Here is an 8,962-nt window from a genome sequence, read left to right as displayed (position 1 = left end):
GCATGCCGGTGGTGCTTTGTGATGAGAGGAGCGACTGGTACTGGTTTCGTCTCACCGCCCTGGGAGAAGGGGGGGGGGGGGGGGGCGGTGGGGGCGCGGTGGGAGGGTAGGGGAGGGTAGGGGAGGGGGATGGGCGGGGAATGCAAGTTCGTGCTGACAGAGCGAGGATATAATACAGCTGTATAAGGATCTACAATGTATTTTCTTGTGATCTTCTCTTCTTCCAAGTCCACATCGCTTTCCACTTTTCTTCCTTGTTAACTAGGGCCTATCCCTTCATCCCTCCCCTTTCTTTTTGTGCAAAATTTTACACATAATGATGCAGACTGTTATGACAATTTAATGAACATGATTAATCTATACTTTGAATAGTAATTATTAATGTTTTCTTATTTATCTCTTTAGAGATATAATTTAGGGTAAATTATTGCTTTGAGAAGCGAGAAGAGTTAACCAGGTATTTTGTTCCTTAATTTTAATGATTAGTCTGTATGTTGGTCTACGTTTCTGGTATTATGTCATCTTGGTTGTGATATTGATTGTGTGAAAATTTGCCTTCCTACAACAAGCTGGCCTACATAAAGTAATAAGTGAAGATGTTTGACAACATGCATGCAATGGTCTCAAGGAAAATCTCTGTTCCACATCATTCTTTAGCAAATTTTGGAGCTTGGCATACTATTATCAAGGATCATGTTGTAGGCCCTACGGTTTAATTCTTTCATTTAAGTTACTTCATAAGTTCCTTACTTAAAGGGAAGTGGGAAATCTTGATCCCTGTTTTAGTCTTGTAGGCATCTACACATTGCCTAGTGAGCAATCAAATTTTGAAGATAAACTTTTTGTTCTAATGCCTTTTCCTTTTCTTAAGTTTTAAGCCTTTCTGTTAATAACTCGTCACTATATTCTCTCTGAACAGCCATCCTTTTTGGCAGTCATCAATCATCACCAATTGCACAACATACACCGAAAAAGCACATACATAACAACCATTGCATCACATACAGACACAGACAGACAGACAGGCGATACATACAAACATACACACTAATACACATTGAAAAAGGACAACTATAATGTAGACTGCAATTTGTTAAAAGACAAACAATGCTTTAAAAAAAAGGCTCTTTATTTCTACTGTATAAAGGCAGTCTCTGTGGACCAATTCAAGTCAATTGTCTTAAAACCCACCTTTTTAATACTAGTACTTAATGAGTAATTTACACATGCAAATGGTGACATATAGTGATTTTTACATAAATGCTTCAATGCCGACATCCAAATGCACCTCTTTCATATTTTTTCTCTTTATCTACCACTTCATCGCTCACTCTCATTACTCGCTTGCTCCACTGGAAATAAAATCAGTGGTGATTTACTGTCAATATTTAAATATTGATTGTAACTGGTTTTCCAAAATTGAATTATTTTGCATGTTTTCTCTTGTCATTCGCTCCTGTCCATTTTTCTTGCTCCTTTCTCTTTCTCTATTTACAACGCATAAAGGGATCACACAGTCCTGTGGTGATATGCACTATAGAAATGTGGTTTGTTAATTATCATAATCATATCTGAATATTAACAGTCATTCTTTCTCTCATAATCTTTTAATTCGCATGAGCCAAATTCATGAGTAGTTGTGAGCCAAATTCATGAGTGGTCGTTCCATGGAGCTACAACACACCGGGCATCTCCTCACATCCGGATTTGCATGTACTTCGACAAAGAGAGACTATGAAGAGATGCCTTCAGAATTCCTTTGGATTATTTTTATTGTGCCTCCTGCACATTTTAATAGAAGTAGGCCCTATAGCTGTAGGACATCATCTTTTCTTTTCAGAGAAGACAAACTTCTTCTCTCAAGAAGGCTAGGATGGACATATCATAAACACTAACCACAACTACAGTTATCTGTAGAATAAGCATAAACACATTAAATGATTTTAATAAAAAAATAGTTCAAGGCAGTACTGTTGCATCCATACATCTTGGAACAGTCCGTTTCAGCAAGTCATATCTGTGTTTTTTTCCCCTGAAGTAGACACCAGCACATATACAAACACCAAAAATAAATACCATGCCATAATATTTTTTAAGGTTGTCCCTAATTTTGCAATGTAGCCTACAGTCAACTCCATATAAGTTAATATTGACAGGATTGAGGAAAATGCATCCACATAGAGGTAAAATTCGATTTTTGAATGTACAGTGCAGAGGTATACACATGTCAGGCTATAAATGTACATGTACTAGTAAATTGGGACTTTTTATTTTCAACTTCATCAATTATTTGTCATATGCGCTGCAGAGTTCACAGTACAACGCTGTAACCAATAATGTATTTTTCAGCTGAGCATGTATACTATGTTTCAAGAATTAGTGCATACATTCCAAGATAATGGTAATTTTTGTCAAATCCATGAATTTTCTTTCATCCAGTAAGACCAGTGCAGTTTCAGTAATTCAATATGACAATTACTATTGTCTGATGTAAGCTAGCATGCATTGTCATCAATTATAGATCCCAATTCTTATTGTACATGGTCTCTGGATAATGGGAATTAGTATTATTTACAGAAAAATTGACCAACAATCAGCTTTCATGTGTTATGATAATCATTTATGTTAGTCATAGACATATACATCATACAATGGAGTTAAATACGAGCAAATTTAGCACATATAACAGTACAGTAGTTCCTTTCACAAATACCAGCAGTCTATGTGTTCAATGCATGTTAAATGAAAGCCTATTTGTCTCTGCTATAAATAAAATGATTGCCACTTACTATCACTTTCCATATCTCATCTGACCCCAAAAACAAGCACACAAAAAAGAATGATTACTTGGCACATACACAGTTGAGTAATCAAAATGCTACAGCCAAAGAATGCATCTGATAATTATAATCTACTTGAGAGAAGTGGGGCAAGTTTCTTAGAAATTGTCATCAACTGAAAGCAAATGCCAGTACATTTATGACTCTGTCAACTGGCTACATGGGGGAAAAAAATTGTGAACATTATGAAAGACGATGCATGCTAGAAGACATCAAAATGGCTAATGTCAAACAAATATCGTTGGATAACAAGCCAAACAGGATAATCATATGAGGAAAGAGGAACAACTTATTTCTTTTCTTTTTCTTTTCCTGGTGGAATAAGATTACTTTACACAGGTTTGAATATATGAACAAATTAAGTGTAATCTTGAAAGCAAATGTTGCAAGTACAACTTCAATACAAACTATATACACATATTACAAAATCCTTGTATAAGAAATTCCCTGAGTTAGTTTTGCTTATTCAAAGAATGAATAAGTTTGTGCACTTCTGAAAACAGACAAAGAGATAAAAATCTGCAGCAAGGAATTCCCACAAAGAGAGTAAATTGATAAAATATTTAGCACTGGTTCATCATAGAGATAAGTGTCTGTGTCAGTGTAATGAGTGAAACAGTCAAATAAGAATCACATTCATTACTCCTTTACTGTACCATCATAGCTACCCAAGATGTCTACAAGTCTTCTAAAATATATGCTTGTGACAGAGAATCATACACTTAGCTCAATCTAATTTACATCTTATACTTCTTTATCAGAGAAGAGTAGTCCATTCTTACAGTATAACTAATAGCTGAAGTACATTAAACATATAAAAGAACATGCGGTATATATAGGTACTTTCTTAACATTGGCACCTTTGCAGTCATAACAGAAGTACAAAAAATATTGTGACTGAGCAAAGTACCAATTCCATTATCATCACAGATAAAGACAAAATCATCATACATGTATAACCAAAAATGTACTACATCCAACACTGAAATATGTACAGATGAGTTGATCTTGTTGTTCTCTTTTCTTTCTTAACAGAATTATTGCATATTTGCATGTTATACCACTGAAAGAGAAAGTACTGCCACTACATACATTATTATTGAGGCATCAATAAACGAATCTGAAAATGACGATTTTAAATTCAGACTGAAATAGTATCAAATTGAAAACAAAATCATAGATAGGCAAGCAGTATAACAACAAAAACAAGAGACCCGCGGGTCTAGCGCTCACCTGAGTATCGCAAGTTCACCTTTCACGCAGTCACTAATCTAAATTATTCACAGCTCTACCAAAATTTGACGAGGCATTCTCAAGTGGAAGATGAAAATGTACAATAAGGGCCCAATTTTTTCAAGATTCCTTAATTTGGGGGAATTGGGGCCCCCTGGGGCCCTCTGGGTGGGGCATGGTGCCCAGTTTGATAAATTGAGATCCTGACCACCTAGGGATGCTACCTGCCAAGTTTGACAAAAATCCATCATGAGGTTTTCAGGAAGAAGATGAAAATGTACAATTCAGGCCCCCATTTGGACCCTTCCAACCACCCCCCTCCCCCCTACCCCCAAGAGGGGCACCCCTGGATCTCCTATGAACAAACTTGAAACTACAGTCATTAATGTACTCACTCATAGTATTATCTCAGCTCTATGACTTCTGATTCTAGAGAAGATTTTTAAAGATTCCTTCATTTGGGGGGTTTGGGCCCCCTGGGGGCCCCCTGGGCGGGGCATGGTGCCCATTTTAACAAATTGAGATCCTAACCCCCTAGGAATGCTACCTGCCAAGTTTGGTGAAAATGGGTCATGGGGTTCTCAAGAAGAAGATAAAAATGTACAATTTAGGCCCCATTAGGACCCTTCCTCACCCCCATCCCCACCCCCCCCCCCCCCTGGGTCCCAAGGGGGGCACCCCTGATTCTGCCATGAACAAACTTGAAACTACAGTCATCAATGTGCTAACTCATAGTATTAACCTAGCTCTATCACTTCTGGTTCTAGAGAAGAAGGTTTTTGCGGATTCCTTAATTTTGGGGGGTTTGGGCCCCCCTGGGGGCCCCCTGGGTGGGTCATGGTGCCCATTTTAACAAATGGAGTTCCTAACCCCCTAGGGATGCTACCTGCCAAGTTTGGTGAAAATGGGTCATGGAGTTCTCAAGAAGAAGATGAAAATGTACAATTTAGGCCCCATTAGAACCCTTCCCCACCCCCCCTCCCCTGGGTCCCAAGGGGGGCACCCCTGATTCTGCCATGAACAAACTTGAAACTACAGTCATCAATGTACTAACTCATAGTATTAACTTCGCTCTATCACTTCTGGTTCTAGAGAAGAAGATTTTTACAGATTCCTTAATTTTGGGGGGTTTGGGCCCCCCTGGGGGCCCCCTGGGTGGGGCATGGTGCCCATTTTAACAAATTGAGTTCCTAACCCCCTAGGGATGCTACCTGCCAAGTTTGATGAAAATCGGTCATGGGGTTTTCAAGAAGAAGATGAAAATGTAAAAAGTTTACGCACGACGCACGACGCACGACGCACGACGGACGACGGACGACGGACGACGCACGACGCACGACGCACGACGCACGACGGACGCCGGACGAAGGGCGATCGCAATAGCTCACTTGAGCCTTTGGCTCAGGTGAGCTAAAAAGTCAGGTTGCGATATACCAAGGTAATACAGAAGTTGCATGATGAGAAATCAAGCATGCTAACATACTACATGCTTACACAAATTTGTAGTGGTATCGAAATCTTAATTGCTGTAGGAAAAGAGATGTCGTCCAGGCAGTTCCTCCTTTATACCTTGTACTGTATTGAGTATCAAAAACATCAAGCACAGTTGAACCTCATTACAGAGAGGTTGGATATAAACCCTCTTATAACATGGTGATTTTGTAAGGCACAACTCTTTAAATCTCTTTATTCTTTATCCTGATATAGTGATAAACCTGACATATTTGTCTAATAAGGTCATTGTATCCCCCGGCATATATGCTGGAAGATACTTTGGATTCAGTAGCGTTACGCCCCCGCCATCCCCTCTGCCGCCACTGCCACATCCCATTCTTGTGTGCACTCTAGCGGTCACAAACCTTGACGGATTTCTTTGAAATTTCGTATGGAGGTTCATATTGGTAATATCTCCACACCTATAACTTTGGGTGATGCTGCCCCCAGTGTTACGTCTTTTATTGGGTAAAATGCCATATTTTTGTGCATAGTTTGTGTGCGCTCTAGAGGTCACAAAGAGGCAGCAAACCACTTGATTAGCCTATTTTGGAGTTCTCCCATGCAGGCCCGGGACACCTGAAATAGGGTAGCTGTTGTTTACTTTGGCACAATACTGTATATACAACATTAAAAAAAATAATAGAAATGTTCACTTGTTTGTGCAATTGCCCAACTCTTAAGCATTTGTGCGGACAAGTTCATGTGTTTTTTATGCCATACTTTATGTTGTACTCACAGATTCGTAATGTTTCTTGCAGAAATCACTATGCGGAAGAAGACATTGGTTCCATTTGATATCTTAGTCAAGTGTTTAATTAATTGCTTGCCCAAAGGTTGACATTTTGGATGCTTGTGGATATAGGGTGGAGGATGGAGCTTGGGGGATATTGCAACATCCTTGAATATCAAAAATACAATTGACAACAGAAAATGGCTTTACAGTCAATGGCGTTGTGACAGGCAGGCATTGCGCACTACAGTGATAGCATGGAGGAAGTCCAGAAAGAAGTCAAATGCCAAATTGTATTGTGTTTGTCGTCAGCCAAATGATGGACAACGTACCTTATGTACAATGTGACTCTTGCCGTGGCTGGTTTCACTTCGTCTGCGTGGGCTAGAATGAACAAGATGGAGACTCTCCTTATGCTTGCCCAACTTGCCTTCCTGAGTCAAATAGAACCAGCAGAACACATCAGCCACAGCAAAGCAAGAAAAAGCAGGAGAAAACATCCATTAACAACTCGAGTGACGAACGGAACAACTCTTATACTTGTGAGGGTGCAGACTTGAACAACATAGATGCTGGCTCTGACTCTGAAGAAGTAAATGATGTTCATCCTGAAAAACAATGCAAGTTACCTGCAGATCTGCCTTAATTCCCACTCAAATCATACAGATGTGTATCAAGAAAACGAAAATCTACCAGATATGTCTCCAAATGTCAACAACATGCATCATGGGAAATTGATAAGTGACTCTTCTTATGCAGAAGATCTGTCAGCTGTGTCTGATTGCCATGATGATATGTACAAAGATCAAGGGCCCAATAACAATGCATATCTTTTTTCTGGTATCGATCAAGAAAGCATTCCATGCAAAACTGATAGAAACAAGCATGCAAACAAACCCTCTGAATCAAAAAATTCAAAACAAGTGACTTCCGAGAATGAAAATGGATCATCAAAGAAGCAACCTACAAGAAACTTTCAGGACTTGAGGGGAGACTCGTCTGATCATGAAACTGAAGATCCATCGACTGCTTTACATGGAGAATCTGTTCCTGAGATATTCTGGGTACAGTTATCGCATGAAGAGTGGGCAAATATCAAACCAAGGGAGAATAAGAACAAGCTAACACATGAGTGGACTGTTGTATGTGTTCACTAGTAACGTTATAATAGTTACGCCATCTAGTGTTTGAAAACAACACATGTGTAGCATAGATGTTCAATCATACACCGTCAGAACGGAACATGGGCAACAGTATCGCAGAAATCGAAAACATCTCCGCAAAACAAGTGAAGTCTTCAACCACAAAGCAAAGCTGTTTCCTGATATGTGCATCAATCGCGATGGTGCGCAGAGTAGCGGGAGTTCTGGGATGCAGCTTCTGAGTAGAGATGCAAGAAACGCTAATAGCAAAACAGACGCAAATCGCGAACCAAGAGTTTTGGGAAATGTGAATCGCGAAGCAACTGCAAATCGCGAAGCGAGAGGCACAGATAATTGTGCGAGAGCACCTCCACAACCAATTCGACGTACTTCGAGGCTTCGACGACCGCCATCGTACATGAAAGATTTTCTTATGTAAAAGTGAAGACTCTTTTGATACACTTTTAGATGTCAAGGGATTCATTTGCTGGTTCATGATGCTCTCCGTGGATATAACAGTTAAAAACTGGTTCAAGCAAATATGGTTTGAATGGTGATATTTACAGAATTTGTTATACAAGCTTATGATACGGCTTCTCAGTTTCATAATACCCCAATGTTTAACGAACATGTTATTTGTTTGTATACAATGACACAATACCCAAGTATATTACACACCAGGATACATTAATAAGTATGTTAATTAATGTGGCATATTGTCACTCAATGTGCTAGGTTCAATGTTATTAGCACACATGTTACAATGTTGGATTGTATGGACAATTCTTTATAAAGAATTTGACAGAGTAAATGTATATCATGTATGAGGAAGCACAGCGAACAAAAGGGAACATTTGGTAGTTGGAAAGCTGAAAACAGAAAAACTGTTATATTATGTAGGCTTCAAGATTATGAAGAAATTGGTTAGTTGGAAATATTGATGTTATAAGCTCATACAAGTTAATATTAATTTGGTACAAGTATATTTGTATGTATGGCATTAAGAGTTCAAGTTTAAGTTGATTTGTTCCATTGAAGAAGGAAGGGTGTTGTATGTGTTCACTAGTAACGTTATAATAGTTACGCCATCTAGTGTTTGAAAACAACACATGTGTATAGATGTTCGATGTATGTAAGATTCGGGCACTCTGATATGTTTGCGAGGGAAGGAATAAACAAGCATGAACCGGTAGACAACTGGTGTAGACAACTAGTTTCATTTAAGTGTGTTCTTTGTTCCATAATTGATGGACATGAAACAACATGGACCAACATCATGTACACTAAATTTCATGCCGTAAATAAGAAATGTGAGCTGGCATTCACATACAATCGCACAAAAAATGCCTGGAAGTAGAAAAGTGAACTGCCAATACCTGCGAATTAAAGCTAGATGCAAAATGGAAGGATGCTGTACGTACATGTATACGCCTTTACAGTTGCAAAGAAACCCAAAGACGACAAGAAAGTCAGGGTGAGGGTCGTATGCAAAGGAAAGATATCACACAAACACAGCTAAA

This window comes from Diadema antillarum, unplaced genomic scaffold, assembly GCF_040938485.1.
Source record: "Diadema antillarum isolate AM-2024a unplaced genomic scaffold, OU_Dant_1.0 scf00000017, whole genome shotgun sequence".
Classification (NCBI taxonomy): domain Eukaryota; kingdom Metazoa; phylum Echinodermata; class Echinoidea; order Diadematoida; family Diadematidae; genus Diadema; species Diadema antillarum.
This window is presented reverse-complemented; position numbering follows the sequence as displayed.